This window comes from Pteropus medius, unplaced genomic scaffold (genome assembly GCF_902729225.1).
Source record: "Pteropus medius unplaced genomic scaffold, Ma_sr-lr_union100, whole genome shotgun sequence".
NCBI classification, from domain to species: Eukaryota; Metazoa; Chordata; class Mammalia; order Chiroptera; family Pteropodidae; genus Pteropus; species Pteropus medius.
Genome location: NW_024349803.1, coordinates 22,892,908 through 22,903,773, shown reverse-complemented (window position 1 = coordinate 22,903,773; position 10,866 = coordinate 22,892,908). Strand labels below are relative to the sequence as shown.

General features: G+C 47.6%; 1 protein-coding gene across 9 annotated transcripts in view; it reads left to right on the top strand.

Annotated features, from left to right (window-relative positions):
- The window catches only part of ITPR1 (inositol 1,4,5-trisphosphate receptor type 1), a 292,239-nt gene that overhangs the window by 609 nt on the left and 280,764 nt on the right, over positions 1–10,866 (top strand). For all 9 annotated transcript variants that reach the window (XM_039837946.1, XM_039837937.1, XM_039837945.1 and 6 more), the window contains exon 2: positions 440–515. The gene's annotated coding sequence lies outside the window, so the exon portion shown is untranslated. The remainder of the gene's footprint in view (positions 1–439; positions 516–10,866) is intronic.

The following is a 10,866-nucleotide window of genomic DNA, read 5'->3' as shown; positions in this document are numbered from 1 at the left end:
TCTTAAAATGTAGCCCTCCCTCGAGTCGCACGGTTGGGAGGATAATGCATGTGCCGGGCCCCGGCGGGGAGGGCTCTCAAAACCCGAAGGACACCGGGGCGCCCCGAGGGTGGACGGAGCTGGCGCCCGGGGAGGATGCGGGCTTGCGACGCTCGTCCTCCGCTGCGGGAAGCAAGTGCTTTGGGATCCGCCAGGCACTTCCCTTAGCTCCAGCCCCGGGCGCGTTCCAGACTGGCGTGTGCCCAGCCTCACTTGTCGGTTACTTGGTGGAAGTAAGTACGCGAAGTTACCTGTGGTCCGCCCACGTGATCCCACCGACCTGCCTGTCAACTGGAGTTGGGGGGCGGGGGTGCTCACCAGGAAGGAGGTTAAAGAAGGTGGAACCGTGAAATCTGGAGCATAGTTGGTCTCACACGCAGTCTCCTTTCTGAATCCTTAGGAGCCGACGACAGAGGAGCAGGATTCGCACCACTGGCTGGGCGGACTCTGGCGCCAGAGAGCCTGGCGAGGGTCAGGTGAGTGTGGGAGCCTGCGCGCTGCCCTCAGCCATGAGTTTTTTCCTTAAGCCTGTTTTAAGTCTTTTCTGACGGGCCATGGAGATGGGGAGTAGGAAGCCCCATGGCTGAGTCCCCAGATCTTACTGCCTTCCGTGAGCAGGGGCCAGTCCTGCTCAGCTTTTTTTTTTGGCTGAGGCTCGGGCCGGAAACAGCTCGAAGGTTTAGGAGAGGAGGGGGGAAAGCCATTAAATTAAGCAATGAAAGGGGTGCCCACTGGCCGACTGAGAATTGAACTTGCCAGGAAGCACGCTGATGACTTAAATTGTGAAGGATGCAGTGCATTTCATCTGCCAAGATATGTAAGCAGAAATCAACCGCTTTCCTCGTTCAAAAATAGTCACTTTCTTTTTTCTTCCTGTGAACGTGTGTTTAATCAGAGTGGGATGGGCTGCAAGAAATGAAAGTGGTTGCTGGCGAATTGAGAGAATTAGAACTTTAAAAAGGGAAGTTAGTTCTCAAAGCATAAGATGGTAGCATCCAGCCGTTGGCCTGAAGCCATCTGAATGTCAAGCAATGTGATGGGTCCCTGTTGCTTAGGTGCCTGTCGTGGGGTGTGAGCCAAGGGCAGCATGTGTCTGTAAACACAAACAGCTCCCTTTTTTTTTTCCCCCAAAATGGTCAGACTGCGCTTCAAGAAAGGGAGGCTTCGATGAGTACACGTACATTCCCATTGCTGCCTCTTTGGCATCAAGTTTTTTCTTCCGAAATGGTCAAGAACAGGGGAAACAACAGGGTAACGGGGGAGCCGGGTCTTAGTAACTTCTACAACATCCTAAATATTTAGCTGTTCCCTGGGCTACAATCTTTAGGCTTTTCTAATTAGAGAAGAAAAGCCAGACACTTCATTATAGTGGTCTAGTGCTTTTGTTTCCTGCTGATAAGATCCTCAGGAGTGTGGGTGGGTTGGGAAGCATTTGGATGTGTGAGGTCTAGTTCCTTGTTGGCGTTCTAGTGACTCGCATCGCTATGTGGGCACTCAAAAGGCCACGGATTGGGCTCCTTCCCCCTTTTCTGAGTAAGCTGTAGGCCAGGAGAAACTGATCCACAGGCTCTTCTCTAACTGGTTGCTCAAAATAAAACTTACACATTAAGTACTTGTAAACCTGGTCCAGAGCCATATGTCACAGATACCCTGGGAGTCAGGTACAGGGGTAGAGGCCGAGGTGCAGAGTGAAATCACTTGCCCACAACCTGGCACAGAATGGAAGCCAGGTGTAACTACAGGCCGTGGGGCTTCTTTCTGCCCCGAAATGCACCTGAGTTGGGGGTGGTGGTGAGGGAGAAGCTAGGAAAAATGATCAGCTTATTGCTGTTGATGAAATAACTCTTACTTATGTCCCAGCGATGAGGAATGACCAACACTTACCTTGATGTGGGCAGGAAACTGTGCAGCTGCGGGTGTGGGGATGGCAGAGTGTGGATATTTGAGGAGGCGTTAGGTGTGATTCTGAGTTTGTTTTGGAAAGTTGTGTGCCGAAAGTCTGAGGTAAAAAAAAAAAAACGTAAGAAATGTTGTCTGAGGCCAGTCTCAGGTTCGTCTCACACCTGAAATCCATCCTGGTCGTCTGCATCAAGGCATCTGGGCAGGTTAAAGGAATCAGGCAGCCGCCATCTGAATAATTTGAAAGTTTAGGTCACACTGCGTCTGATTTGTTGAAATCTTTTCATGTACCTTTCAGTTTGCTTTGTGGCCTGTTGCGCAGAGCTCTTTTTCATTTCGTGTGTGTGTGTGTGTGTAAAGTACAACCTGCTCTTTGAATAATCGAAATCAGAACAGAAGATCCTATCAAGAGTCGCTTCTTATCAGGCGGGGGAAGTTTGGCGCGCTCTAACTGCATCAGCTACACCTGGCCTCCACTTCGAGCCCCACGGAGGCGAATGGGGTCGCGTGTTATCCAGATCAACAAAGCGGTGTCCTCTGGAGGGCATTGGCGTCTTCTGTAGGAACAAGAGATGGAATGGTTGCTTAGAGAAGTAGATGAACTCAACGAGACCCATCTGTTGCCTTTTTCCTCAAAAGTTTTCATCCGAGGAATAAGGAAGACCAGGGTATTAAAGTGTGTGTGTGATAGGGGAAACTTCTAATCCAACGGTATTTCTCTGACTTCCAGAGAAAAAACATCACATGGCCTTTTTGCTCACTTATAAATGATCTCATGGAAACTCTGTCTGATTGTAAAAGCAGCTCTTAAAAAACAAACCAAAGTGAAACAACAAACACCAAATATGAACAACAGAAAAAAACAGCAAAAACAGAAGTGGGCCTGGAGTTGGGTTTCTAGGACCCATCTAATCGAGGCGTCTGCACAAGGCCAGCGTCCCATCTCGTTCGCTGTTGTTTGATCTTATAAAATAAAACACGTTGCCTCCGCAGGCTCTGTGTTCACTGGAAACGCATGCAAGTTTGTAGTACGCTTTTGCCCTTTTAAGTTTTCGCATGGCTCTTTCGGTGAAATTAATTATGTTGAAGTCGGTGACGTGACTGACATAATTTTTATGACTTCTACCAGTCGTCATAGTGTCTGTTCTGAGGTTATTGCTAATGAGGATGAGCCGAAAAGACGCTGAAAACATGTATCGAGCCGCATCTCATTGAACTAACTGTGTCTGGGTTCTTCCCTAAACTGGACGTAGTTAAGGCATTCGTTGTGATAAATCTATTCAAGACATTCTGGTAACCTCTTGAAAGTTTTACGGTTCAAGTCTTTATTATTCCTTCCCTGAGCATCTTCTTTGTGCCAGGGTGTAGTCTAGCTCCCAGGGGCACAGTGACGAAAGCCTTGTGCCCAAGAGGCGTAACTCCTTGCTGGGGGTTGGGGGGAGGCAGCCAGTGTAAATAAGCAAGTATACGGTAGGACAGGTGGTCAGTGCGATGGAGAGAAATAACGCGGCGGGAGGGGGAACGGAAGATAAGTGTGGGTGAGGATGTGGAGAGGTCGGAGCCCTCGTGCGCCGTTGGTGGGAACGTAAAATGGTGCAGTGGCTGTGGAAGACAGTATGGCGGCGCCTCAAAAAATCACGTGTGAAATGACCAGGTGCAGTTCCGCCTCTGGGTGTATGTCCGTAAGTATCGAAAGCGAGGGCTGGAACGGATATTTGCGCTCATGCTCCCAGCAGCATTATTCCAGTAGTCAAAAGGTGTAAACAACCCCAGTGTCCACCGACAGGTGACGGATAAACAAAATGTGGTCCCTCCGGACAATGGGATGGTATTCGGCCTTAAAAAGTAAGGAAATAGATACATGCTACAACATGGATGAAGCTTGACAACATCATGCCAAGTGGAAGAAGCCAGAAAAGACAAAAGGACAAGCAGAGTGTGATTCCACTTACGTGAGGTCCCTAGAGCTATCAAACCCATAGACACGGTAGAATAGTGTTGTCGGCGTGTGTGTGTGTGTTGGGGGGGGGATGGGAGTTTAAGGGGTACAAGGTTTCATTTTGGAAAGATGAAAAAGTTCTGGAAACGGATGGTGGTGAAGGTTGTACAACACTGTGAATGTACTTGATGCCACTGAATTGTACACTTGAAAATGGTTAAAGTGGTAAATTTTATGTCTGTTTATTTTGCCACTGAAAAGAGAAAAACAATGACAAGAAAAAACAGGGCTAGCGGGGGCTAAAGGAGCACCCAGGTGGGGGGGGGGGACTGGGAGGCTCATTAACCTGCTGCCTTTGAGCAGAGACCTGAGGGGAGTGAGCGGGTTGACCATGCGGCCTCTGGGGAGGGGAGAGTGTCCCAGGGGGCCAGGGCGGCAAGCGCAAAGGCCCCGAGGTGGGAGCAGGGAGAGCCGCTGGGGTGGGAGCAGCAGGCCAGGGTGGCCGCAGCTGAGGGAGGGTGCTAGGCATTCAGGTGGGAGAGGGGGTCGAGGTCGGATCGTACAGGTGTTTGCAGGTAAGCAATGACGTATTTCCCCGAGGATTGCTAAGCTTGCAGGATGCTCAGTGTGGTTCTCACCATCAGTGACCTGTGTCATCCTTTCTGAAGAGACTGGCGGGGACGTCAGGATCCCCTACCAGATTGGGAGGTGGAGCCCAGTTTCCAGACTCTGTGGTTAAACACATGAGCTACCTGGGACTGTCATTCCCTTCAGTTAGACAGGAATCCTCTGATGAATATGCAAACCTGTGGTTGGCTGAACAGCAAATTCCAAGAACTTACTGGTATTCCTCTGGGTTAATCTTCATCGCAAACCTGGGCCTTGCAGTCTGTCCAGTCTTATTTCAAGGAGCTACACGAGAAGGCCTCCAGCTCGCATTACCCTTGGGGAGTACGAAGTTCAAGATAAATGATTCCGATAGCTGAAGTGGACCCTTCTGTGTGTACGAACTTATAACAAGCCTGTGTTATAGTCGTTACTTACTGCATAAGATGTGCATAGTCAGCCACAGTAAAACATCAGCAAATAAAGATAAGCAACAAAATAAAACCAATCACCCCCAATCCCACCTTCCAAGATTAGGGTTTAAACGCCCCCCACCGTGAAAATTATGTGTATATTTCCTAAAAGGCCTCGCACAGCACCTCCTGCTCGGGACCTTGCCTTTGCACTCTGTCTTGAATACCTTTTCTTGCTAAACAGACATCTGTGTCTTCATTTTCCTGAAGGTGGCTGTACTTTTGATGGGATTTCATTTGAGTGATGACATTTATGGAATTACTACGGTAAAAAAAAGTATTATTCAGGCTCCATAAAGTACCATCACAGAGGCCAGTTTTTCCTATTCATTTTATACTGTTTTTTTTTTTTTCAGGATAACTAAATGGAAGATAAAGCACTATTCAGTTGTTGGTTATCTTAGGACAGGAGTAAAGCCTAGTAATTATTCATTTAAATACACCATTTCTCATTTCTTCTTCAAAGTGACCTAACCCTGTGAGGGCCCAGGGCCAGACACTCTCTTCTGTTTGTTTGCACTTTCATGGAAAACTTTACTATAGAAAATTTGGGACTTGTTGACCAGGGTAGAAATGTTGGTGTAATGAGCCCCTCCCTCCCTGCTCATCCTCACCCTCCACGGTTAGTGGTTCTGGTTCATGGCTCATCTGTACCCTCAGACACTCTCCTCTCGTCCTGGGTTACTTTGAAGCAAATCCCAGACATGCTAGTTCATCTGTGTTTTAGTGCCTATCTCTAGTATTAGGATTCTTTTTTAAAAAACATAATCACAATCCTATTATCCATATCAAGAAAAAACAAATTTTTCATAGTTCTCACTCCCTTACATACATATATAAATATTATATACTATGTAAACATGCACATTTAACAGTTTGGCTTAGGATTCGAGTAAGGTTGATATACTACAAATGGTTGGTGTGTCTTAATGTATATGTTTCCTATTACACCTGTTTTTTTCCGTACATCTTTCTTTGGTATTGAAGATACTGGATGACTTGTTTGTCCACAGTTTGAATTTGGCTGACTGCATCCATGTGGCATAGTTGAACACGTTCCTCTGTGTATGTCCCCTGGATGTACCATAACTGGGTATGTAGATTTAGAGGTCTGAGGCTTGATCAGTCTGGTTCTTTCTTTATCCCTTTTTGGCCCAGTCCGTTTGGTGAACTTTATTCAGGGGAGTGTATGCTGTATGTTACCCCTGGATGTGTCTTCTTGTGATACTAGTAGCCGTCGATGCTCAGGCCCTCAATCCATCACCTCATTTGTAGTTGCAAAACTCCTAATTCTGTTTTTCCTTCTTTACTTATTAGCTGGACTCGTTTATAAAAAGAAATTTTCTCCACTTAGTTTTTGGTTCCCTGGGATGTAGTTCATATAAGAAAGATAGGCCCAGTACTCGAATCTCTCTATATTTTACTAGTTTTCAAAAATAAGGAGTTGATTCTCTAACATGATCTCTGGAAATGGTTCTTACCTGGGGAATATTGGGCAATATCTGGAGAGAGGGCGATGATGGCACCCAAGGGTTACAGGCCAAGGGTGCTGCTAAACAGTCTACAGCTCGTTGCTCAGCCCCCCGCCACACAACGTTATTCACAACACCACCAGTGCCACTGCTGAGACACCCACGATGACCAGTGGGTATGTGTTTTTTTGTTAATATCATTATGAACTCATAGATTTAAACATATTTTGTATGTTTCACTTTGTCATTATCCTTACTGATGTTCAAATTGTTCATCTTTGCTCAGTGAGAGAGAAAGGCTATTCAGGTGGATTCAAAGGCACAGCCCTAGTAGTCTTGGGTCCCTTTCTTGCTTCAGTATGACAGGATGTTCCAGGCTCATCTGTATTTCTTGTCCCAGACCTGGAGTCAGCCTTTTTCTCTAAGGAACCTTAGTTCTTTTGAGTGAGAAATGGCATTTAGAGACCTCTGCTGAGGGCCAAGCAGGTATTATTGTCATTCTCCTCCTACGGGTCAGAGAACAGGAAGAAAACTTAAAAACCAACCATTTTTAATGAAAGCTCTTCCAAAGTGCAATTGACACATCTTTGCCGTTTTAAAAGGAATTCTGAGCATATTCTTAACTTTTTAATTTGGTCTCAGTTTTTGCCTTAGTATACTGGAGCTAAGACAGAGTGCTCCCCATTTCAGCAGGAAGGCTGCTGACAGGCTTTTTAAACTTGGTGGCAACCCATTAAGAGGTCATGACATCAGTTTAGTGTGCCTTGGTCAGTGGTTTTTTTAATGCATGGACTAGAATAAAAAATATCAACGTATATAGAATGGATGCTTAAAAAGAACTGTGTACTTTGCAACGATGTTTCTTATTCATTCATTCCTTCAGTCATTTCTCTCTCTCTCTCTCTCTCTCACACCTCACCTACTACCTCCGCCACACACTCCTCTCCACACACTCTGCCGCTTTCAACATTGGGTGATTAAGTTCAGTGTATTTCTTACTGTGGGTTGCAGTCCGAAGTTTGAGAAACATTCTCTTACATCCTTGCCACCCCATCTGTGGTCACCGGACCGGCCTCATTGGCTTCAGCTGGGAGTGTGTTAGCAGTGCAGACTCCCAGGCTGCACCCCAGACCCACTGAATCAGAACCTGCATTTTAGCAAGAGCCCAGGGGATTCTTGCACCTGTGAAAGTGTGAGAAGACTTGTGCTGGAGGATGCTCAGCCTTGTGCCTTTTCAGTACTTGTTTTATTTTTATGGTTACTTCGTCTCTCTGTGGCCGGCTCTCACCTGCTGAAACTGACCTCCGAACCTCCCCTAGCCGCCCTCTCATTTCCAGTTAAGTGAAAAGGTAGGTTGAATCAGCAGCCTGAGGTGAGAGGCTATGAGTCTGGCAGGGTTCTCTCTGCTATGCTTACATTTGGGGGTGTTGTTATTGGCTGTTCAAATAGAGGTGGAAAGAGACCAAAAGCTACCTATGAAATCTACTTAGGGTTGCGGAGTCACAGACATAAACAAAGCTGCATTTGAACCCGCCGTTGTCAGACACTTTGGGGAACTTATGTGTTATGACCCAGCGAATCAGCAGAACTTCTGCACTGCTTTGTATAATGTTCCTCATCAGAAAATGATGAACACAGGAAGAAATATCACTAGTCTCTCAAGTTTCTCGGTGTTTATTGGTGTTTATTTGCATTTCAGGAGGAGCTTTATCTGGGAAGTGACTTGCTTTGCAAAAAAAAGTTTACAAGCACATCCCCGTGCACACTTCTACGCTTCCAAGCGGAAAAAGCTGATACATGTAGACTTAGGGACATTCGTTTATGTGCCCTGGCATGCGCGTGTGGCCACGTTCTGCCTCTACGCCTTGGTGCGTGTCCTTTCTGCCCGCTGAGTCCTTCCTCGCCCCGTCTATATCCACCTTGCCAAATCCTTCCATTCCCAGCCCAAATGCTTCCTCTCCTGGCAAGCCTTTCCCGACACCTGAAAATCTGTTCTTCAAAACTCCACGGCACTTTCTTTTCCTCGTGGGCCTTTCTGATTTTTGACCCACAAGAGTACCCGACACGTCGTAAGTGCTCACAAAATATTTGTCGAATGAAGTTATTTATCTGCGTGTTTTATCTGCCTTCGAAGGCTATAGACTGCTTCTCAGATGAATCTCATTTTTTGTACCGCTCTCTCCTGATTCGATATTTCTCGAATGGGCGTATTGCTTTGAAAAGCCCCCTTCGCTGTGGAGAGCAGAGCGGGGGCCTGTGTAGAAATGTTTGAGCCGGTTCCTGTTGATAGCTTTTGAGATGTTGGTCTTTGGGGGGCGGTAGGCTTGGGAAATTGTTGAGTGTTAATAAAACCCGTGGAGGTAAGAATTAGCTGGTGAAACAGAGTTGCTCTTAGGCTGTTACTGTATCATCCTGCCAGGCCTGCAGGATGAGGGCTCCTGAGGACGAACCAGTGTTGCCTGCTTCTTGAGCACAGGCAAAACATGTGACATCTGTGTGTCTGTTTCCTGTTCTATAGAACAGGTGTAAAAATACCTACTTTGAGTCATTACCACCAAGCTGTAGAATAAGAAATGCTAGCAGAGGTCTAAGACAGCAAAACAAAAACTACGTTCTAGAACAGTGGTTCTCAACCAGGGGGTGATTTCGACGTCCGGGGGAGGGGACATTTGGCAATGTTTAGAGACACTTCTCTTGTCACAGCTGAGGGGGAGAGGGCTCTACTGGCGTCTAGTGGGTGGAGGCCAGGAATGCTGCTAAACCTCCTACAGTACACACACCTGTCCCCACAACAAACAGTGACCTGTCCCCAAACATCAGTGGCCCTGAGGTTGAGAAATCCTGTCCTGGAGTGCCTTCCCCACATTTAGCAAGACTTTTATCCTTTTCTGAGGATATTAACCTGACTTGATTTGCTAGTATTTTTTGTTGGGTGGCGGGGGGGAGCCGGGAGGCGAAGGGGCAGTCAGGGTGTGGGGAGAGGGCTGTCTTCTCAGGCTGGGGCTGACTTTAACTTTTTAATAAAATAAACACCCTCCCCAGCCCCCAAGCACTGGCCTCAGTTTCTGGAGCCCTGTGGTCTATCTTTGGCCACTAATCAGCTGTGCGATCTCCAGGAAATCACTCAGAGTTTTGTTGTTTGCTTTTCTGCATATAAAATGAGGAATAGAGGCTAAATGATGTCCACCCACCAATGTCAAGTCTCTGGACTGCCAGCTCTGAGTCCTGGGTGGGCGCTTCTTATTCTGGCCTTGAACAGGAGACGCGGGAGCACATGGCAGTACCGACATCTTTTCTGAGAAATAGCTGTGTAAATAATATGCCTGCATTAAGAAGAGTTATTTAGCAGACATTTGTGAACAGGCCAGGAGGTTATCTCTGTGTGTGGGTGTTTATTTCCCATGTGTCTAATGGGCCCACTCTGCACTGCCCATGTACAACTGCTCTTCCCGAGATTGTCACAAAGAGGGCCCTGCTCGAAGTCGAGACTTCTGCATTGGTGACTTCCTTTAGGACTGGCTGAAAACGAAAGCAGAACATGACTTTCTAGGCTCTGAGAGAAGTGCTTTTCACGGTAGAATTTCTCTCTTGATGGGGACACGCTGCATGCCGAGGGGACGAGGAGGCTGATGTGCAGGATGGGGGTGAGGGGGTGGCCGGCCGGTGTCCAGCTCGAAAGTGTGCTGCTCATCCTCAGTTCACAGTAAAGATGGGATCGTCGAGAGTCTCTGCTCACAGAAAGTTCCAGAATTAACAGTGAGCATCTCCGGTAACAGAAGCAAAGAGAATCTTTCCCCTTCTCTTGGAGGGGTCACCCGGGAATGTGGTGGGCTCCCCCTCCTGCGTTTCCAGCCGTGTTACCATATAAGTACCTGGGCCAGGGCTCCTAGGGAGGCGTCTTAGGGAGGCCGGTGGTGCTCGGAGGGAGTGGAGAGTCCTTGGCCTCCGGCCAGGAGATCGATCCAACGCCAGCAGCTCCTTTTTCTGGGCTGGCTGCTCTTCTTTTCCCTCAGAAAGGCCTTGCGGTTTGCCTGGCTCTGCCCACTGGGGGCCACTGGACCTAAAAGGGCAGCGGGGCCTTTCGTGTTGCTGGCAGCTGTGGCCCCTGCGGCCTCACCCAGGTTTCCGGGGACCGGCGCCTGTGGCCTCGGGCATCTCCAGGGGCTTTGAAGTCTTTGCACATAAGCTGTCTTCTTTGTTGCCTCGCCTTAGAAGAAGCCTTTTGATTTTATTCTTTTTAAAGTCATTTTTAAAGCGAGCAGCGATAAAACCAGCACGAAAAGACTTTGGCGAAAGCCCTTTGTTCTTTTTAGGAGGTAGAGGTGAGGCGGATATTCCAAGAAGGAACAGGGAGTCTGATGGTTTTCCGTCGGCTGCATTTTTCAGGGGAAGGATGACTTTTCAGGTGCATCGTGTGCTTTGGGGCCAACTGGCGAAA